Genomic DNA, 23,516 nt, shown 5'->3' with positions numbered 1-23,516 from the left:
GCTGCATGATGTGTGGACTGTACCCGGAGGAACCATGTTCCCCAAGCTGTACACAATATAGGTCCTCCTACCTCACTTTGGTTTCACCATGTGTGTGGCAGCCCCAGCCCCAGGCCCAGCCTGGGCTCTTCCAGCAGAATCAGGAAGTGAAGAATGAAAAGGGAGAGGGAGCTGAGGGACCCCTACTGCTGTTGCAGCCAGACAGATAAGGGGAGCAGTGGCTGGGCAGGAGCCTGAGGGCTGCAAATTAATTCCTCCCATGTTGCATGTGGCCTGCAGGCCACCAGCTTAACAACCCTGATGTAAGCATGAAAGACTTTTATGGAGTCAAAACTGCTCCTGGGCCATTGGAGAAATTAATTGCTGAACGTTTTGTTGTAAACAGTTTTTGTGCAGTATTGATGCAATTGGAAGCCAACAAACATAAGAGAAGGCACTATGTATATAACTCAAAGAATTTACAGTTAAGCACCAGTGTGATGCTTTCAGCAGACACCCATATTTTCTCCCTAGTCCAACTGGTCCTAAATATATAAAAGATTGTGTGCTCAAAAAGGAAACAGAAACTTTTAGCAACAGTTCTACATTTTTATAGATAAAGTGGACTGTAAATTATCAAAACTGATTGGGAAATAGATCCATTCATAAAAATCAAATTGTTTGATTAATGACACATGAATGAAACATGTTTTCTAGTGCTACACACTGTTTGATAACAGATTTGCTTTATTTTTCAGTTTGCTGTTTATTCTGATTTACCAGGCACATTTGCACCACATCTACTGTTCAGATAACTGAACAGTTCATATAAACTACACTATGGTAATAAATTAACCACTGGAGATCACCTAGATGCAACTTAAATGTGATAACATTTTACTTTAAATTTTAGGTTGATATACTAAGTCTGTTTTAAGAGGATAAAAATCCCTGTTCTTTTCTCCTAAATCATGTATAGTGCTGCTGTGTACTAGCTTTCATCAGAGGTGGCTCCATTTCTGCTACTCCTGGCAAAATGCTCCACTGAAACTTGTTACTACTACTACTACCACCATCACCACCACCACCATTACTTGAATTTCTAACAATGCCTTTAAAACACTGAACATTGACATTATTATTAATTTTCATGCTATTTTTAATATTTTATATTTCAAAACAAGTGGCATGACCATTATCTCTCCAGCAACCTATGTAACAGAGACACTTATGCAGAAAATGCAACCAACTTTGCTGCCACTATTGTGGAGCCTAGGAATCAGAAGTAGGTTAGCCTTGCAAATATGTACTACAGAGTAGTGATAAATACACTGGCTATTTCAGCCCTTGCCCAGCAGTTTTCTGCCAGTTCATTCATGAATAAAATCCCATCCAGATGAGTTCTGCCGAGAACAAAGTATGGAGCAGTGAGGTTTGTCCTATTTCTGCCATACATTAACAAAGGAGTTTTATTTCTCTAAGGAGAAGGTGGAGGCAACATACGGTCTTATATAAATATACATTTAAACTAAAATTTAGTTTGAAGTAAAGTAGGAGCACACTCCTATGTCTACTTGGCTGAGGCTGAACAAGCAACAGGAACATTAGTAAACAGTCTGAATTGTTATTCAAAATTCAGTATGGTGATACCCAACACAAGAATTTGGAAACCATGACTCAAACTGGACCAGAACTAATAAGTGTATACTGTGATACAAGCTACTTCTTTCTTGAAAAAGGTAAAAATCTGACAGTCCCCTTTAAGGACTAAGTGGAAAGGAGAAATGGTATCATTTAATATGAGAGTTCATAGATTTCATAGATATTAGGGCTGGAAGGGACTTTGGAAGATCACCAAGTCCATGATCAAAGGTCAGGAAAATAGATCTTATGATGAGAGGCTGAGAGCTATGGGGCTCATCAGCCTGGAAAAGCGTAGCTTTAGGGGTGATCTGGTGGCTGCCTATAAGTTTATCAGGGATGTTCACCAGGATCTGGGGGAAGGTCTGTTCACTAGGGCGCCCCAAGGGATGACAAGATTGAATGGTCACAAACTCCTCTATGACCGTTTCAGGCTGGACATAAGAAAGAACTTCTTTACTGTCTGAACCCCCATGATTTGGAATAGACTGCTGCTGGAGGTGGTTCAAGCACCCACTTTGAACGCCTTCAAGAGACACTTGGATGCTTATCTTGCTGGGATCCTATGACCCCAGCTGACTTCCTGCCCCTGGGGCAGAGGGCTGGACTTGAAGATCTTCCGAGGTCCCTTCCAGCCTTAATGTCTATGAAATCTATGACATCTGAGTTCAGCCCCCTGCCCCAGGGGCAGGAAGTCAGATGGGGTCAAAGGATCCCAGCAAGATAAACATCTAAATGTCTTTTAAAGGAGTCCAGAGTAGGTGCTTTCACCACCTCTGGTGGCAGTTTTTTCCTGGCCTTGGAGCTCAGACAGTAAAGAAGTTCTTCCTTATGTCCAGCCTGAAACAGTCTTGGAGGAGTTTGTGACCATTTGACCTTGTCATCCCTTAGGGCACTCTGGTGAAAAGGTGTTCCCCCAGATCCTGATGTGCACCCCTTATATACTTATAGGCAGCTACTAGGTCCCCCCTGAGCCTGCACTTTTCCAGGCTGAAGAGTCCCGTAGGTCTCAGCCTCTCATCCTAAGGCCTGTTTTCCTGCCCTCTGATCATGTGTGTGGCTCTCCTCTGGACTCTCTCAAGCTTCTCCACATGCTTCTTGAATTGTGGAGCCCAGAATTGGGTACAGTACTCCAGCTGAAGCCTCACCAAGGCTGAGTACAGTGGGAGGATGACATCCTGACATTTGCTTGAGAAGCATCTGTGGATGCAAGCGAGAGTTTTGCTCACTTTAACATCACATTGGTGGCTCATATTCATCTTGTGGTCAATCGTGACCCCCAACTCCCTTTCGGCCATGGTGCTAGCAAGCATAGCACTGCTGAGCCTATAAGCATGCTGCGGGTTTTTCTTCCCAAGGTGGAGTACCTTTCATTTTTCAGTGTTGAATGCATCAAGTTTTCATCCACTCATTTAGTGAGCCTGTCAAGTTAGGCCTGGATCACCATCCTGTCTATGGAGTAATTCCTAACAGATGTCCAGATAATTATCAGCCTATACCTATGATTGCAAACTGTCATTTCTAATCTGATTGTCTGATGATTCCAAGCAATCTTTTTAGTAGGAGATGGAATTATGGAAGTTCACAGAATAGGTTTCAACAGAGATTCCCAAAATATAGTCCAGAGAGCCATGGCAAGAGGCTTACATAGGCACTGATCATTCCTATTTTCAATTAAAATTTTTATAAGGTGCATAATGATCTATAAGAGAGACAAGGTTGTTTGGGTGAATCTGATAACTTTTATTAAATCAACTGAAATAGTTGGAAAAATTTTTCTTAGCAAGCTTTTGGGTTTAAAAACCCTTTGTCAGGCTGAGAAACAATCTGCAGTTGGTGTGTGCTCTTCCTCGATGGAATGAATTGTAAAGAAGCCAGAGGTTGGTATGCAGGTAAGACAGGCAGTTGGTGAAGATGTAAACTGAGGAATCAGGGGGCGAGAGAGAGACTGGGGGGGGTGGAGGGAGAGAAGAAGGGGGATGAATGTAGCAGGTAAGCAGTGAATTGGTACCTGGGGCCTAATAAAAGATATCGAATTCACCCAAAGAACCTTGTCTGCCTATGTCCTTAAACCTTAGGGTTAAGAGTGGTCAAAAAGTATGGAAATTACTGAGTTAAAAATGTCATGCTATCGTTCTGTAGAAGAGATCATGTAAGGACATGTTGCTCAAGTAAACAAGACCATGCAGCAGCTCATAACCAAATTTAAGGACAGGCTATATAGACTTTTTGGTTTTGTTAGAATTTTAATGTGGCTAAGCTCTGTCTGGTTGTTCATCAGGCTAAACTGACAGGCAGACAGGAAAGAGGTTTTTAACCCCACAGGCTCAGTGGGAGGTGCCAGGTCCCTGCATAGGCCAGACCTGGCCAAAGGGCCTAATCCAGCTGCAGGGAGTTGCACAGCCCAACCTTGATCCATTCGCCTGGGGTTGCGGCAAGGGTGGGTAGATGCAGGGAGGAGAGGCAGAATGAAGCAGCCCCAATCCAGATGTGTCCTGGTCCAAATCCAGTCTCAAATGAGCAGGGGTGGAGAGGAAGGAGAGAGCCAGGTCAGCCCATTTCCAGATACACAGAGGGGTGGGGAATGGAGCAGTTCCAATTCAGATCTGAATGGTGTGGAGCAGCCTGACACCAAACCAGAGTTGTGGGGGTTTGGGGGTGCAGCCCAGCTTGATTTGGACATGCGGGGGGAGGGGGACAGCTATGATTCCATTGTACAGGCAACGCCTAGGTGGACTAGTGCTGGCTATATGGAGTTTCCACTGCTTCCCATTGCCATTGTTTTCTGACCCATACAGGAGGTCCCACAGGCCAGATTTGGCCCACAGTCTGGAGGTTGAGCACCCCGATGTAACCCATAGCTTCTCCCTTCTTTCTCTAAAATTTTAGCTAGTGTGGTATGGAATCATCTGACTGCTGTTCAAAGGGTCTCAGACCATGTTCTTTTTTTACAGGATTTTCATTAAAATGATCAAAATGACAGTAAAGACTAAATAAATGAGCTCAGCTGTTGGGACATAGCAGATAGGCTTGGCAGCTGAAAAGCTGACAGTCCACTTAATTTTCACTTGAGTTGTATAGTTATCACATTTTATACAAACAACAAATTGTGCCAGAAAATTTAAATACAGTAGTATTTGAACATTTTTCTGTTGCTTTACAATTTGAAAACAAAAATGAGCTAAAATTAAAACCTTTTTTTTCTGTTAATAAAGATTTTTTTTTTACCTATCCTACAGGAGTGCAAGGATACATTTTTTCTGTTCTCAAAAATCTAAGAGTAAAAGCATTTCTCTTACATACCTATCATAAAGAATATATGAATTCACTTTCAAAACAACTCAGAACCAATCTGATAAAAATGCATTCGGCTTCTGCATTCTTAAATATACTGTTGTACAGCATTCAGCTAGAAGTTACTAATGACATTCTGCTAGAGCCAGCCTTAGAAAAAATGGCTCCCTGCATGAACCTGTATTTGGTGCCCTTCTCCCCAGGTGTTTGGCAGCAGCACTGCTACAGGCAGAGGCAGCCAGGAAGGGGCATGGGGCAGAGTCTAGTGGAGAGGTGGAACAGTATGGTGCACCAGGCAGGGAGACAGGTAAGCACTGCTGCTGCTGTGCAGGAGCAAGCAAGGCAGCTGGACTGAAGAAGGTGAAACCCCTCACATGTGCTCAGCCTGGCTTCTCCTAAACAGCAGCTGGAGATGGGGGATTGGCCATGGCGGGACAGGGGAAGAGCACTTCCGTGACTGCAGGATGCTTACACATGTATATGCATGTGTTTTGTGCCCCCTGACTGTAAGTGCCCTGGGGGGTCATCCACCCCTACAGCTGACTCTGCACCTACCATCTATGTAAATCAGTTGGACCTCACTGTAAATCTCAAATGTATTCTTCTTTCTTATTATCTTCTTTTTTTATCACTTTGTACCCCTTTTTAAATTACTCCATACGATGTAAAGCTTCTAATTAGTAATTAAAAAATGCATATGCTTTCACTTGCGTTTCTAATAAAACCTTGAGTGTATAAATGGATTTGCTCCCCTACTTAATTAGATATAATATTCAAAATGCTGTTTTAAACTGTAGAATAACTTAATGCTTTTAGTGGAATAGCTACAGAAACAGGTAAAAACAGAAATGGGTAAAATGGCTTTAGGCTTAATAAAAATTGTGTTTAAAAGCTGGAAGCATCCTACTGCATCTTCTGATAGATGTATAAAATTATGAATAAACACTACAAGCCACTTACATATAGGGATGCACTGATAAAGATTTTTTGTACCAATGCCAATGTCCAATTATTAACCAGCCATATTGGCCAATACTGATTTGATTGCTGATATGCAACCAGGCAGCTTGAAGTGCAGTGTCCAGCTGGTAAGTCTGTAGGGGGAAAGGGGCATGATGGTTAGTGGATCAAGGCCCCTATGGTGAGAGAGGGGGTGGAGCTGGGGGAGGGGCAGGCGCTGCCCAGCTGGGATGGGGCAGAGTGCAGGATGGAGCCATGGGTGGCTCGTCCGAGGAGCATGGGGGGTGGAGGAGGGGCAGCTCCTGTCACTTTACACACCCCTGGGGGAGTCATGGGTGGCATTGTGGCGGGCCAGTAGGGGGCGCTCCTGCGTTGAGCCGCCCACCTCCCTGTGCCCGACCACCCTCCAGACTCCGAATGCCTCCCTAGGGGGCGCCTTATGCTTGGCCAACCCCTCTCCCAGAGCACACTCGCTAGTCTGGGGGTAACATCGCCACCACCACCCTGAGAAAGGACTGTCTCAGTCCTGTGTCCTCGGGGAAACACAGGCCTAATAGTCCAACGGGTACTTGACCCGGTACAGGCACTTGGGGCACTTCCCCAAGTCAAGGGGGCAAAAAGTTAAGTCTCCCTTAGTCCGCAGACCTAAGGGGTCTCTTAGGCATAATTTAGACCCACCCCTCAATAAGTCTCCCACACCAGTCAAAAAGGAGAACTTTATTGATTACAAGGGGTAGGGTAAACTAGGGTACAGGGTTGAGCAATATCTTAGAAATCCTAAAGAGCAAACAGTGTGGCTGAGGTAGCCTTTTGATTACACATCTGTGTTACTGCCAGCTAAATATCTAATCCGATTGAGTAGCTTACTCACAAGCATCTTCCAGAGTTCTCCAGTTTCCCCTCTGGAGTCTCGGGGTGAGAGAGAGAGCTAGGTTCAGATGGTAAGGCTTCTCTGTCTCCCCTGCTTTGCTGCTGCTTCACCTCATGGTCGAAGAGAGCGGGCCTCCTCTCCCCCCAACCTATATAGCCCCTGTGACCTCATTCACCTGGTCCAGTGGAAGTCAGCCCCAGTTGGCTGTCAGCCAACCAATTTGAAATACATCACCTGTTACCAGGCAGATTCCAGCTCCCCAGGTAGAAACCCCCCACCCAGGTAATTGATACAAGTCACGTAGGCAGAGGGAGCAGGTTTTCCCCCTCCCTCAGGAATGCAGCCAGCTCAGGTTACCTAAATAGACAGGCCGAGGGTGCGGTCCCCTGTTTGCTGGGCCCACCCTCATCAAATGGTTGCAGCTCAGAGATTTTAGTCACAGTGTCACAGGGCAGAGATTTTGGGGCGAAACAAGGTTGCTTTCTGCAACAGGCATATACCCCCCACATCTGTGCATGGGGTGAGGTCAGGCTACCCACTCCAGGCTTGGGGCTGGGGGCTGTGTCAGCCTCTTCCTGGTGGGGGGACTAGGCTGAGGCTGTGCTCAGGCCAGGTGGGATGGGGCAGGCAGTGACAGTGGAGCTGGGTGGGGGACTTATGGGGGGCTACAGCCACCCCAAAATTCACCATAGCCCCCCTCCCCGCACTGCTGCCACTTGCCCTGCCCTGCCCCACCCCTGTCTGCCCCAAGTGGAACCCCAGCCCAGCCCCCCTGCTGGGAAGAGGCTGGCACAGCCCCTGGCCTTGAGTATGCAGTGGGCAGCCTGCCCTTGCCCCACGCACATATCTGGGAGGCAAATGCCCACTGTGCCTCCTCTAGAGGTGCACACAGCAGTGGGTGCCACCTCCCTGCCCCCCACATCTCCCAGACAAGCCATCCGTGGCTCTGTCCTGTGCCTTGCCTCAGCTGGGCAGCACCTGCTCCAGCCCCAGTCCTATTCCATCCCTCACCATGGCGGCCTCTATCTGCCCCACCCATGCCTCTTTCCTCCCCCCACCCCACAAACTTACCAGCTGGACACTGCTTTCCAAGCTGCTGGGCTGCATTCCAGGCTGCATGCATGCACATCCATGTGGCATTTGTTGGCAACATTATCAGCCACATCAGCCAAAAAAAGCCCATTTCCAATTATGTCTATTTTCCTTATATTGGTGCCTATACTATATGGACCAATGTATCAGCGCACCTGTAATTATGTAAAATATTAAATCAAAAATCAATATAGTGTTATGGTACAATCAGTTTCATCAAAAGACTTCATATGTTTTATCAAAGGATTATCATATTATATTAAAGAAAGACTGACCTACTAATTAAACAGTAAGATTACATCCCAGTCATTTAGCTGTACAAGTAATTTTTAATTTGCCAGTGCAGCAAAAAAACATAACCATGATTCATTTAAATGGTTACAGTTTCTTTTCTGTTCATACCTTGATTACCAGATCTTTTAAAGACCCAAAGGAATATTCAGTTTGACATATTTGTCTTTTGTATCAAAACAATCCCTATCAATAAGTTAAAAATGAGCAAATCCAATAGGGGGGCTTTCTTAGTACTTAAATATTAACTATATTATGTCATCGATTGATTTGGGAAACTATGAAAGCTTAAGAGGCCAAGTGACTTATTTTTACAGAAGAAACTTTCATTCTATGTATTTTTGCCTGACATTCTTTCCTCAGTAAAGCAAAAAATGAAGTGCAGAATAACACATTTGGCACCAATCATACCTTTTATGTCACACATCAGATTATAACATAATGATTAAGTGCTTCTTTCTTAGATTTAACAAGACAGATATTATAGGTTAAAGAAACTCCAAGAGCAAAATTCTGTAAGAGTCCAACAAATCAGAAGGCATTTGGGAGTTTGAGAGGCAACAAAGGAAAAGCAAGAAGAGAGAATGTTGGGCTTCTGAGAAGAGCTGGAGGATCTCTCCCTCTCTGGGGAAAAAGGTTACTAGGAGCCATAGTATATATTTTAGTACATGCAGCCTGCCTGTATTGATGCCAATGTATTCATGACAAGGTGTTGCAACTGTCTCAGTTAATAGTTAAGATTCTGCTTGTCACACCAGTTCACCAGAATGTATTGCAAAGTTTTTCCTTCTGATAGGAGAATCAGAACAGTACATCAGCAGAACTGAGTTCCTGCTAGTCCAGGAACTACCTTAAACTGTAACACAAGACTACTGGAAATGGCTTGTGACCATGCCCTAAATGCTAGTTTTCTACATAGCTTCATAGATGTTAGGGTCAGGAGGGACCTCAGTATGTCATCAGGTCTGACCCCCTGGCATGGACAGGAAAGAGCACTGGGGTAAGACAATCCTAGGTGCTTGTCCAGTCTCCTCTTGAAGACCCCCCAAGGTAGAGGAGAATACCACCTACCTTGGAAGCCCATTCCAGATTCTGACAACCCTTACTGTGAAGAAGTTCTTTCTGATGTCCAACTTAAATCTGCTCTCCATCAATTTGTGGCCATTGTTCTTAGTTACTCCATGGGGTGCCCTAGTAAATAGAGCATCTCCTATTCCCTGCTGCCCTCCCCTGATGAATTTGTAGGCATCCACAAGATCACCTCTCAGCCTTCTCTTGCAAAGGCTGAAGAGATCTAGGTCCCTCAGTATCTCCTTGTAGGGCCTTGCCTGCAGGCCTCTGACCATATTAGTGACCTTCCTCTGAACCCTCTCAAGATTCTCCACAAGCCTCTTGAAGTGCAGAACCCAAAACTGGACAGAGTACTTCAAGTGTGGCCTGACTAATGCCACATAGAGGGGAAGCATCACCTCACTGGACCTGTTTGTCATACATCTGCTAATGCATGATAAAGTGCAGTTAGCCTTGTTGATCACTTTGTCACATTGATGACTCACGTTCATCTTGGAGTCAACTATGACTTCAAGATCCCTTTCCACTGCTGTGCTCCTGAGAAAGTCATCCCCCAGCCTGTAAATGTGTTGGTGGTTCTTTTTGCCCAGGTGCAGCACTTTGCACTTGTCTTTGTTGAACTGCATCCTATTTCATTCTGCCCCTTTTTCCAACCTGTTCAGATCCACCTGGATCCATTTCCTACCCTCTGGCATGTTAACTTTGCCCCATAATTTGGTATCATCTGTGAACTTGGACATGGTGCTCCCCACACCCTTGTCCAAGTCACTGATGAAGACACTGAATAGCCCCAGTCCAAGGACTGAGCCTTGCGAGACTCCACTGCCCACATCTTTCCAGTTTGATATCGACCTGTCCACTACCACTCTCTGGGTGCAACCCCTAAGCCAATATGCCACTCATCTAACTGTGTAATCATCTACATTACAGCCTGTTAGTTTATTTATGAGAACAGAATGAGACATTGTATTGAAGGCCTTTGTAGCAGGAGTCCTACTTTCGGAGCCCCTCTGGCCATGAGGCTCCACCCTCCTGCAATGGACCAACTGCCTGCTTACTTTCCTGCCACGCCTTGATCTTACTTGTGATTAATAGATGATTAGAATCAGTGGGAGGCTGCCCATTTTTATGCGCCCCGATGACAGGGGGCGTGTCTGCGGCTCCTTTTCCTTCCCTACACCGCAGCCCAAGCCTCGCAGATGGTGCTGGTACGATCTAACTTGGGCCGTGTTATTATGGCTCGGCCCTTCGTTTGCTCTCAGGGCTCCTCGTCACCCCTCCTCACTGCCCCCAAACTCCGGGGCTCCTCACTGCCCTCCTAGCTCAGAGGCTTTTCAATGCCCCCTTGTTGGGGCTCTTCGCTGCCCCCACTAGCTCCGGGCTAGGCCAATGCGCCCCCAAACAAAACTGCGCCCTCTCCGGTGCCAGGAGACCCCACACTATCGTGGAGCTCCTATGAGGCCTCCTTCAACCCCTTATAGTCTCACCTGGTCCTCTGGTAAAACAGAAAACACAGAACGCAAAGCTCCCCTGGGCTACAACATAAAAGCTTGACCATTCTGGTCAAAAAGAGAAATCTCTCCTTACCAAAGAGAGAGAGAGAAAGAGCACATCAACCCCCAGCAGGGACCAGGGGATGTTCCAACCGTCAGAGTTCTCCCCTTTGTTCTGGCTGAGTTCCTCCTCCCTCAGCTGCTGGAGGGGAACTGCCCTCCTGGCCTTCTGTCTGAGCTTAAGAAGGGCTAAGCTCCGCCCCTCCCTGGCTCTAGGCTTCCCTGGTTGCTAGGGCAACCAGCACCTGCACAGTCCTGGTGACTGGCAGCTGCGCTTCCCCCTTCCCGCCACTAGGGGTCTCTCCCAAGCTGTTTCTGCTCTCAGTCACAGGGCACCTGAGAGCTCTGCGACAGCCTTCTTAAAGTCTAGGTAGATGACAACTACCTTGACTCCTGCGCCTCAGCATTTTATGACCTGGTCATAAAAAGGAACAAGGTTAGTCAGGTAGAATCTATCTGCAGTTAATCCTTTCAGCATTATGAAATGAATGGAAAGGCAGGATATGAACTGGGCACTGTATTACTTTGGATAGGCTCATATTAGTTGCTTGGTTCTATTACCACAATCATCATCAGTGATCAAGGTTTTCCATTCACTGCAGAAAAACAGATGAAAACATAGATTTTCTCCTTTAACCAAGACAAAAGCAAATTTTCTGTTTTAAAGGAAAAAATCATAGATTTTTTTCCCTTTAAAAGGAGAAAAATGTGGGAAACCACAGATTTACCTTTGCAGGCTGCCCAAGCTCTAGCCTGCAAGAGCTTGCAGGAAGTAGGAGGAGGGTGATCAGAGGTAGGGGGTGCCACATGCATGTACATGTGCACATGCACATGGAATCCAGGCAGCAGTGGAGAGCAGCTCCTGCAGCTCCCTCCAAATAAATCTACAGGGGTTGGAGATAAGGGAAGGTGGGGCTGAAGAAGGCAAAGGTCATGCGGTGGGGTGGGTGGAAGGGGCACAGGCTGCTTACTGTGGGGGGTAGGGAGGCACAGGTGGGGGAGGGGAAACATACTTTCCTGACAAGCAGGGTGCAGGGCCAGACCAACTCTGGGCAGGAACCGCCACTTTGGCCACCTGGGAGCAGTGGGGAACACAACTCTGCACCACCAGTGCTGCTGCTTCTGTGTCTCATCATGGCAGCGCAGTGCTCCCTCTAGCACCAGGTCCCACCCACTGGGCCATGGAGGTGGCTCTTGCCCAGAGCTGGTTTGGCTCAGCTGCAGCCCCATACCCTGATATGGGCATGGGGGCATGTGCCCCCCCCATCATGTCACCTGTGCTCCCCCCTTTCCCCACACACTCAATCCCTTCTTCACACATGGAGGTGGGGGCACAGCAGGTCAAGAGTGAGAGGCACCAGCAGGGCTGGGGTGGCTGCGGGTTGGGAGTCCAGGGCACCAAGAGGGACCCTGGGGTGTGGATTGGGAATCAGGGGTACTGGCAGGGCCAGGGCACTGTGGCTTTGCAATGAGGGGCACCTGTAAGGCAGGGGGGAGGGGGCTGTGCCTTGGGAGTGAGAGGCAACATCATGGGCAGGGACAGGGCACTGGCATATCAGGGCTGCTCAGTGCCACAAAGTGTGTGTGTGTGTGGGGGGGGGGGGGGGGAACAGCCTGCATCCTGGTGGGAGCTCTGATTTTCCATGATAAAAAACCCAAAATCAAATGCCAAAATTTTTAGGTATCTAGAAATTATTTTATTGAGGCACTGGTAGGCTTCCTAATTGCTTTCCAATTGTAAGTATATTAATAAAACATTGTGTTCAATGGATGCCTATATATCTATATCTGTATAGATCTATATACACATAGATCTAGTTCTATATAGACATATAGATATATCTATAGCTATCTATATGTGTATATAGATATAGACTATATCTATCTATAGAGAGAAAGAGAGATATCTACATATAGATCTCTCGATTTACATATAGATAGAGATAGAGAGATCTATATATAGATATAGTAGTGTTCAATGGGGGGTTTTAGTAAGAGAATTTGCTATTTTTATCACAGAATTTGTGATTTTTAAACAGAGAAAACCAGGATCCCTGAATTATGATTATACAATTCAAAGATTGCAAATTTGCTTTCATTGAATTCTATTATGCTGTGGTTATACTTCTTTCAATACCTGAGCTTGCTTAAAGCTAGCACATTACACTGCAATTTGACATGTGGACAGTGCATTAGCCTTATGGTGCTGCCATCTAGGCCTCAGTGCTGCCAAAAATCTCCATTGCCCTTAACACACCCCTTCCAGCCCATGGGTCTCTCTTTCTGCAGTGCCTGGAGCAGTGAACTTCTGCCACAGCTGGAACAATTGTTAGTCATTCTTCACACTACTTGAGCTTGCACTGTAAGAAGCATATGAATGTGAAAAACATGTTTCTATCCATTTTTCTGCAGTGAATGGAAAACCTGGATCACTGATGATGATTGTGGTAATTGAACCACACAACTAATATGAGCCTACCCAGAGTAATACAGTGCCCTATTCATATCCTGCCTTTCCATTAATTTCAGAGAACATTCCGTAATCATAAAGGGGCAAGATTTAACTTTACAAAGAATCTCACGTGTTAGTAAATAGTCTTTTGACCATTTTCATCTTAGGCAATGCTGAAGTACCTGTCACCATTGTTACCAGTCAGCTCCATGTTTTTGGGGAGTCCTGACACAGAACACAGACTGACTCACAAAGAATCGCCCCCCCCCACCTAAACAGAAGCTGATTAAGATGAAGTGAGAGATGCACCTAAAACCCTCCAGATAAGGGTGACAAAAGTGAAACAACTGCCCTAGGTCTCATTTGCATCTGAGATGGGAACAGATAGATGACCATTCATTTACATGAGAGATGGAGAACAGAAAGCCTGAAGCAGAGACTGCAGTGAATTCTGGGATCAGCAAAGCAGGGGAGCACTGCATGATGGGGAAGCTGTGTTCCAAATGCTAATCAAACCTCACACCCAGCTCAGCATTTATCAGACCAGTTCTAATCTGGTTTTACAAAGGGCTTTTCCTCCCCCCCACCACACACACCTCTAAGCAAAAGTAAGTTTACTAGGCATCTTGGGCCGTACATTCCCCGGTCCCACTATGGGAGGCGTATGTAAACTTAATTGGCTACAATTCGGTTGCCGGGTTAGGGAATGCTGAGGCAATAGACTGAGTCAGAGGGGGTATGGGCAGCATTTGAACAATGGTACAGGGTTCATCACAGTGTCCAGCCCGTTGGAGCCCTGACCACAAGTGTTGTCATACTTTTCCCGAGACGACTGGTGGAAGTCCTCTCCACAACAGGTTATGAACACTCCAATAATTGCCTTAAGTCTGTTAAAAGACTATAGTAAGATCTGGAAAAGTCATGCTAAGCTGAGGCTTGTTCACAGCAAGTAAAAATCCAAAACCCTGATGCTGCAATCTATGGTTTCTGAAGACACCAGGAGATATCCCATCAAGTATATCTGCTATCCATAGGAATGTCAAGCTGGCTCCCAAGTAGGTGTTCCCTGAGTATCAATTAAGTTCCTGAGATGTCCTCTCTATTGACAAGGGGTTATCTGGGTGGAACAATTTGATTCACACTCTTGAGAATGCCTGAAAGAAGCTGAACTGGGGGTATAAAAATCTGTAAAAGAAGCAGCAGTGTGTGTACTGACACCACTCGCTTTCTTCTGGAGAGGCTGCAGGAGGAAGATGATCTCCCTTCAAGGATCATGCTGAGAACTTTGACCTGTCAGCTCTGCAACCCGAATGCCTTGGACTAGTGAGATCCCAGCTCTCTCTCTCTTTTCTCTCTCCCTAAGCATAGATTTCTGAACTTGAACTGTATTAGTTAAGCTTGAGCTAAGTTTCCCCAAATATTTAGTGAAACCAGGGTATACTGTGACTGTTTGTGTTTGTTTTTCCTTTGCATGTCTATCACTACTAATGTCAATATATATTTAATCTACTTAGCAATAAATAACTTTTATAGTCAAACTGGTGGTAATTGGGTATATTTCGCCTTCTTTACTTCTCTTTTCCCCACTTGCTCTGCAGCAATGCCCCTCTTACCTAAGCTAAAGATCCCTGTGAAGCCCAGAAATACTGTGGGGTCTGCTCATCAAGAGGCTAAAAGATTGGGACGTGCTGAGTTTGAAACACATAAGGGGATCAGCTTGTACAGGTTGATTGACCCAGTTTGGCTCAGATGTGCCCTAATGAACTGAATGCTAGCCCATGAGGGTGTCATCTGGACACCCAGCCAGATTCAGAGGTATTCTGTTTAACTGTGTGCTTGTGTTTGACTGTAGTTATTGTTGCTTTGATGAACCGATTCTTGGCATATGAGGGTGTCAGCCTGTCCATGCTGATCAACCCGGCCAGGTCAGGTGTGTCACGTTAATCTGTGTGTGTTTGTGTGTATGACTGATTTGGGGACTGAAGGAACCCAACCCCACTGAACTGAGTCCTGCAAGATAGCTCCATTGGGGGTGAGGGCTTGCAGAAGGAAAAGATACAGCTCCGTATAGAAACACAAGTAACACAAGCAGCACATTAATAGAATTACCAAGACCCTAGCCCTAATAAATGACCACACCCCAAAGTAGCGGGCAAATCTGGTAACACCATAATACCCAGACACCAATTTCTATTATAGACTCATTACTGTCCTTAATTAAAAGGTATAATTTATTAGCATCAACTGAAAAGTGCTGGGATTTCTGAAATATGACTTTTGAGACAGCAGAACTTTTGTAATATGTAGATAGGATAATTAAGGATCATTCTAATAGTATGTATTATACTTTGAAGTGCTCATTGGTGCCTATCTGATACTATATTAAAACAGAATAATAGAACTAAGTAGAATAGAAAATAAAAATGCAAATCCTTCTCTCATCTTCAGAAAAAAATCACAAAATGTGTGAGAGGAAGGAAAATCACGCTGATATTGCCTAATATCCCAAAACATTTCTGTTAACTCATTCTGTTAAATCTCAGTTTAGTTTTTTCTAACAGTTTTTGGTTAGTTTTTTTTAACTCTATAAATGAGGGTTCTAAACCATACAGCTTTTCGAACAATCACATTATTCCTCTGAACAAAGGCTTGCAGTAACTTAATCGCTCTCCATTCCAAAGATTTTCTTAAATTTTATTTTTCACCTTGTTTCAATCAATCTCCATTTTCTTCTCAAGTTGGGCATGGTTCTACAGTTAGTCTCATAACTCTCATTGGACACACAATAAACAATAAATAATGTCTTATTCAATATGCCTTGCTGGGAGAAGAACTATTCTGAGTATTAAAATACTCATGTGGTCTCAGATAAATAAGGGCAGTTACATATCCCAGTACTGCAGGACATTTTAAATATATACAACAGAGGTTAAAAACCTTAAAAACCATCTGCAACCTGAAACTGTACAATGTATTAAATGTAGATGTTTTACGCAAAAAAAAAAAAAGAGCTGGGATTAGCTCTTAGTGAAGAACTAGGTGAATGATATGCATACAATAATTTTGAGCCAAACATTGATAGTTCTGTAGATGGTGGTCACATCTACAAGAGATGTTTACTGAGGAGTAGATGAATTAGGTCCACAGTAAATGTCTTGGCATCTACACATGCAAGGTTACTAGGCTGGAGTAAACTAATAAATTCCACAACAGGGTAGTACTTGTAACTATAAGTACTACCTTGCTGCAGAGTGTTTTACTCTGCAGCAATGCACACGTAGACACTGAGCCAGCTGGCTGTGGCACAAGGGTGATTCAGTGCAGGGGCTGCCTGTCAGCTAGCTCCTCACTGGAGCACCCTTGTGCCGCATCCAGCCCCTCTGAAGCAAGTTAAGCCAGGTCAGCAATTTGAATGTACACCTGGTAGTTTATAAGTATCAGAGTTTATTGCTTCGAATTAATCGCATGTGTCGATGTGCCCAGTATTTGTTCTAACATACCAGCCTGAAGTCTAATATTAATAATAAATGCTAATAAATGACAATCTGAGAACATAAATGGATGAAAAGGCAGGAATGGTTGTTTACCTTCTTATTTTCAGTAATACATTAGTACAGGTGCAGAAAGATCTTTTCAAACACTGCAAACTAAGTAAGGAACTATGTATGGAAAAAGGGAGTTGAAAGACTATGATAGTTTATGGAGTAATCAAAAATTGGAATGCTCTTGTTTGATTCATGGGGCTCAGGCTTCACTTAATTCCTGTGCCCAAGGTGATTTATTGTTTTAGGTCTTAATGCCCTCTGCATTTGCCTACAATTTCATTGCTTCTGTTTCAGTCTGTACACTTGGACATTTTTCCTATGATGTGGTCCCTGGACATATCTACAATGGAGCATCAAGCAGACAAGTTTATAGGCGCAGTAATAGTTGAGATCCAGATTGACTTTTTCCATTACAGCTTTGCATCCTGTTATCTTCAGTTGCTTTTCCTTTGAGTATTAGATTGCAGTTACTTGGAAACAACTAACAGGTTGAGGTGACCTGGAACATTTTGTGAATTCCATGTGAAGACTAGGAACTCCGTAAGTATTATGTGGGATTGTGTGGGAAGTCTGTACCCAAGTTGCAGTAAAACATCAAAGATCTCTGTCTGCTCTTTTGTAACTAACTTTCAAAGATTAACCTAGCAGAAACAGAATTTTAGAAAAATATGACTTCGGCATAACTGGTGATTTTAAAAAATAACTCTATGTTAGAAACTAAGTAAAAAGGTCAAAGCGTAATGAAGGCAAAAAAGTAGCTATACAAGCACAACAAAGATTTAATTTAAAAAAATTGGCCAATATCTTTTCTATTAGCTTTCAATCTTTAAGTGATCCAAATGCCAAAGAAAAATGTAGCAAAATCCTTTTGCCTGACTTGATTTTCAGTTTTAAATTCCACATTGGATAACTTTAGAGGCTTGAAGAAACAGAAAGCTCAGATCAGAGTGAGGATTAGCTAGACTAGATACAATAAAAATTGATGCATATCAGTAGAAATAGAATAAGAACAGAAACAAATTTAAGAATACTCTACTATTTAGACATTTGAAAAGTCCATTGACTTCCCCCCACAAGAACTGCCTCAACTTCTTTTAAAAAGTCATATTATGTAGTGCTCTCTTGGGCTAGGGACAGACATTAAAAAATCCTGAGCCTGAATTGATTCAATCTTTGCAGGTTAGTCTAACCTGCAAAGCTTGAACTGATCTGGATAGACATTCCCTTTTCATTCCAGAAAAAGAGGCACATGCCTGCAGTGGCTCAGATTAGAAACTAGGGGGGCAGGGCACTAAAGCAGCCCTCAATCCCCTTCCACAGTACTGAGCTGAGAGGGGGCATGGCCAGGCCTCGGTAGGATGCTCTGATTAGGGAGGGGCGTAAACTCCCACCCTGCCTGCACCATCCCAGGTTTTTCCTGCTTGCTGCTCAAGGGGCAGGAGACCCCAGCTCCTGGCCAGACCCAGCTCCTGGCTAGCACTCTGAGGCAAAGGGTGTGTGTGCAGTGCATGCATCTGTTGATGATACTGAGCTTTATAATTTCCCTCTCCCTCCTTCTCCATATGTCTACAAAACTGACATGTAAGGGAGTCAGCAGGGGGCTGATAACACAGCATTTATCAGCCCATCAACAAAACAAAAGCCTCTCTCATTAGTTCATGCACTTCTTAAACAGCTTTTTCCAAGGAAGGAATGGAAGGGCATTACCAGCTGGCCTTTGATTAGCTCCAAAAAGCCCAAAGAGACACTGTTCTGACTGCCTGTCCCAATGAAATTGGAGAGACACACACACACAGACCTCTCAACATTAACTAGCATACCACATGCCTAGGGTCCATGGGGCTGGGATCTGTGTTGTGGGAGATGGAAGGGAGGGAGGAAGGGAGGGATGGAGGTGGAGATCCCTGCTTGAGCAGCAAGCAGTGTGAGGTGGGTGGGGAGGGGGAAGCAAGGCAGACTGCTGTGCCTACAGTCTCTGCAGAACTCTGGCTTGGGAGTAGAGGGTCAGGGCCAGCCTTGCTCTCTGAAGCAGACAGCCCAGGCCAGGGTTGCAAAGCATCTGGGATGCTGGGGGACTCTGGTATAACTTAAACTAGGAAGGGGTATGGGACAAACATTGCATAAACCAGTTGATCCAAATCAGTTAAGTCTGATACTACAGTCCACTAGGTTTATCTTAAATCAGTTTTCACCATTTTGGCTAGGGACAGACATTAAAAAAGCATGAGCCTGAATTGATTCAATTTTTGCACATTAGTCTAACTTGGCTAGGCTAAATCAGTTTTGTAACTGGACAGACATCCCAGAAATGCAGGCACATGCCTGCAGTGGCTCAAGCTAGAAGCCAGCAGGGGGGAAGGGGGCACTAGAGCAGCCCTCCCTTCCACAGCACGGAGCTGAAGGTGGCATGGCCAGACCATCAGGGAATTAATAACAGTATTTATCACCTAATTAAGAAAATAACAGAGGGACATTCCCAGCTACTTATTGATTCTGCCTGTTGATTCAACAAGCTGCCAGGAAGAGATGGCCTCCACCTCTCTCCGCTGGGGAGGAGGCTCTTCTCAGTCAGACTGGCTGACCTACTCCACTGGACTTTAAACCAAGCCCACAGGGGGATGGGGGGACTACCACCACTGCTGTTCCACTGAATGGCCCTTGCAAAGCCAGCAGGCCAAGGCACTTAAGAGATCCCACCCCAGCCCTAGCCCTGGAACAAAATGTAGGCAGGGCAAGGGGATATTTGCATGTCTATACACAAATGCCAGGAGCCTGGGGAATAAACAGGAGGAACTTGTTCTCCTGCTAAATGCAAATAACTATAATGTCACTGGGATAATGGAGACCTGGTGGGACTCCACCCATGACTGGACCATGGGTATAGATGACTATACGCTGTACAGGAGGGGTTGAGTGGACAAAAGGGACGGGGGCGTAGCTTCCTATGTCAAGGAAAGCTACGCGTCCCTGCAAGCTGACATTGGCACCCATGGTGGATGACTTGAGACCCTCTGGGTTAAAATCCATGAGGAACACAGCACAGGGGATACTATGGTGGGGGTCTACTACAGACCCCCTACCCAGTCGAGACCTTGACAGGGAGTTCACCAGAGAATTGCCTGGGGCTGCATGATCCCAGTGTATGGTTGTCATGGGAGACTTTAACTACCCACACATCTTGTGCGAGGAACGCTCGGCCAAATCCAAGTGGTCGCAAAGCTTTCTCTCATGCGTGGATTACCGCTATCTGATGCAGGAAGTCTACAGACTGACAAGAGGTAAAGCGCTGCTTGACCTCATAGTGGCAACCAGGGACGACCTAATCAGCAACTTAATGATTGAAGGGAAGCTGGGTGACAGTGACCATGAGCTGATCACCTTCACCATCTGCTGTAAAGCTGGTAAGTCAGTCAGTAATTAAGAAGTCCTTGACTTCAGGAAAGCTGACTTTGACAAGCTAAGGAGGCTTGTCAGAGAGGCCCTAAAAGGCCACAACCCAATGGTAAGGGGAGTTCAGGACAAGTGGTTGCTCCTCAAGGGAGCGATCCTGAATGCGCAAGCAAAGTTCATCCTGTCTCAGAGGAAAGGCAGCAAAAGGGCACAGCAGCCTCCTTGGAACTCCAGGGAACTGGCAGACCTACTGAATCTTAAAAGGAAGACCTACAAAGGATGGAGGACTTGAACTGCCACCAAGGAGGAATACTCTGCTCTGGGCCAGACCTGCAGAGAGCAAATCAGGAAAGCCAAAGCTGCGATGGAACTCCAGCTAGCTACAAATTTCAAGGAAACTAAAAAGTCCTTTTTTAGGTATGTGGGGAGCCGAAGGAAAAGCAAGGGCAACATTGGACCCTTGCTAAACCAGATGGGGCAACTGACAACGGATGCCCAGGAAAAAGTGAACTTGCTAAATGGGTACTTTGCATCAGTTTTTCACCAGTCCCATGGGATGGCCCTGCCCACTATGGGTCAGGGAGCCCCAAGTGAGAGAGATTCCTTGCCCTCCATTGAAGCTTACCTCATGAAGGAACACCTTGACAGGCTGGATACCTTCAAGTCAGCTGGCCCTGATGGGTTACACCCAAGGGTACTCAGGGAGCTGGCGAGCATCATAGCTCAGCTCCTGGCATGGATCTTTGAGAGTTCGTGGTGCTCTGGGGAAGTGCCCGATGATTGGAAGAAGGCCAATGTCATGCCTATCTTCAAGAAAGGAAGGAAAGTAGATCCGGCAAACTACAGGCCCATCAGCCTGACCTCTATCCTGGGGAAGGTCTTGGAAAAATTTATCAAAGAGGCTATCCTTAACAGACTAGCTGAAGGCAATATCCTGAGGGATACCCAGCATGAGTTTGTTGCGGGTAGGTCTTGCTTGACCAATGTCATTTCCTTTTATGACCAGGTGACTTATCACATGGACAAGGGGGAAGAGATCAATGTATATCTTGACTTTAAAAAAAGACTTCAATCTGGTATCCCATGATCATCTCTTGGCAAAACTGGCTAACTGCGGCCTTGACCTAACCACGATCCGCTGGCTGAGGAATTGGCTCCGCAGTAGGACCCAGAGGGTGGTGGTTGATGGGAGCCAGTCATCTTGGTGTGCTGTGAACAGTGGGGTCCCTCAAGGCTCTGTCCTAGGGCCTATACTATTTAACGTCTTCATCAATGATGTGGACATTGGTGTCAGAAGCGGACCGGCCAAGTTTGCCAACAACACCAAACTCTTGGGTAAAGCATCCACATCTGAGGACAGGAGGGTCCAGGCGGATCCAGGCAGATCTTTACAGTCCCAGGAAATGGGCGGACGAGAACCTGATGGTGTTCAACACCGAAAAATGCAAGGTTATCCACCTTGGGAGGAAAAACCCGCACCATGCTTATAGGCTCGGTAGTGCTACGCTGGTCTGGTTAGCACTATAGATGAAAGGGACTTTGGGGTCATGGTTGAGCACAAGATGAACGTAAGTCTTCAGTGTGATGGTGCGGCTAGTAAAGTGAACAAAATGCTGGCTTGCATCCATAGATGCTTCTCAAGCAAATCCTGGGACAACATTCTCCCATTGTACTCAGCCTTGGTGAGGCCGCAGCTGGAGTACTGTGTCCAGTTTTGGGCTCCACAATTCAAAAAGGATGTAAAGAAGCTTGAGAGGGTGCAGAGGAGAGCCATGCACATGATCAGAGGTCAGGAAAACAGAACTTATGATGAGAAGCTGAAAGCCATGGGGCTCTTCAGCCTGGAAAAGCGCAGGCTCGTGATCTGGTGGCCACCTATAAATTTATCAGGGGTGCTCACCAGAATCTGGGGGAAAGTCTGTTCATCAGAGTGCCCCAAGGGATGACAAGATCGAACAGTCAAAAACTTCACTGCAAGTGATTCAGGCTGGACATAAGAAAGAACTTCTTCACTGTCCAAGCCCCCAAGGTTTGGAATAGACTGCCACCGGAAGCGGTTCAAGCACCCACTTTGAACTCCTTTCAAGACATATTTGGATGCTTATCTTGCTGGGATCCTATGATTCTTGCTGACTTCCTGCCCCTGGGACAGGGGGCTGAACTCGATGATCCTTTGGGGTCCCTTCCAGCCCAAATGTTTATGAAATCTATGAAATCCTAAAACGGTGCATCTTGCCATACATGTGTGGCATGACAGGAGGCGGGATTGTTAGGCTAGGAGAAAAGTTTCCATTGTGCCATTAAGTGAATGTGTGCCAGAGGCCTCAGGTTATGAAGAGATGCACTAATTACAGAGAATTAAAGGATATCAGAGGAGTCTTACCATGTTACCTGGGGTGTGATAACTGTGTTTTGGTTCTATCCTGTGATAAGTGCAAGCTAAATTAGGCAACTTACCTCTGAATAAAACAAGGATATGTTAGCATGTTACTAAACTTTTACTTGCTACAGGAGTATAACAGATATACAAACAGCTACCTCAGAGCAGGTAATGAATGGTAAACTGTGTCCTCCCCATTTTATTTTATTTTTTTTGTTATTCATGTTAAAATGTTTATGTTTTATGCTGTTACTTTGGATGAACCATTAAAAAAGATTAAAAAGGAAGAGCTTTCCTAAGATTAAAATATTATAAAGTATGTATCTTAAGTCTCTAACTGAGAAATCCCGATTATGAGTTCTGTGCCTATTTGCAATTTGTCTTCTCTGGAATTTCTAAAAAGTCATATTTAAATTTCATATTAATATTTTGGAAACTTCTCTATATAGCATCTGGTTTTGGACTAGAAATTACTAATGATTAATCCATGTGCCTATATAATAGAAGTATAGACAAAGAGGGATTTAGGACTTCTGAGAAAAAGAAACTGTTATCCATTTTACAGTGCTGATCTTTTCATGGAAAAGCTACTTACATGAAACATACCTTTTTGTACATAATTAATCATTATATTCATGTATTTGTTATTTTTTCCTGGCAGCAGTGCCTTTCCTAAATTTTCTAAATATTGCATGAGAATAATCAATGTGTGTAATGTACATTTTTATATATGGGACAAAACATTTATTTTTAGACTGGAACATATCAGGGTGAAGCTTATGAATCCAGCACTAACGTCTTCCTGCCTCTTACAACACTAAAAAATTCAAAAAGAAAGAAACACCATTACGCAAAACTGGTTGCAGTTTACTCAGGGGCACCTAAAGCAGTAAGTTACTCTGAAGCTTACTCAAAACAAGGTGGCAAGGGAAAAAATAAATGTCTCTTCTTCCTACCTTCCTCACACATACTCAACTAGTTAAAAACTTTGTAAGCC

General features: G+C 44.9%; 1 protein-coding gene across 2 annotated transcripts in view; it reads right to left on the bottom strand.

Annotated features, from left to right (window-relative positions):
• The window catches only part of KCNQ5 (potassium voltage-gated channel subfamily Q member 5), a 622,372-nt gene that overhangs the window by 442,306 nt on the left and 156,550 nt on the right, over positions 1-23,516 (bottom strand). The window lies entirely within an intron of this gene.

Source organism: Crocodylus siamensis, chromosome 1 (assembly GCF_052110815.1).
Source record: "Crocodylus siamensis isolate JL-2025a chromosome 1, ASM5211081v1, whole genome shotgun sequence".
In the NCBI taxonomy this organism is placed as follows: Eukaryota; Metazoa; Chordata; order Crocodylia; family Crocodylidae; genus Crocodylus; species Crocodylus siamensis.
The sequence above is the reverse complement of the archived record's forward strand: the minus strand, read 5'-3'. Positions and strand labels throughout refer to the sequence as shown.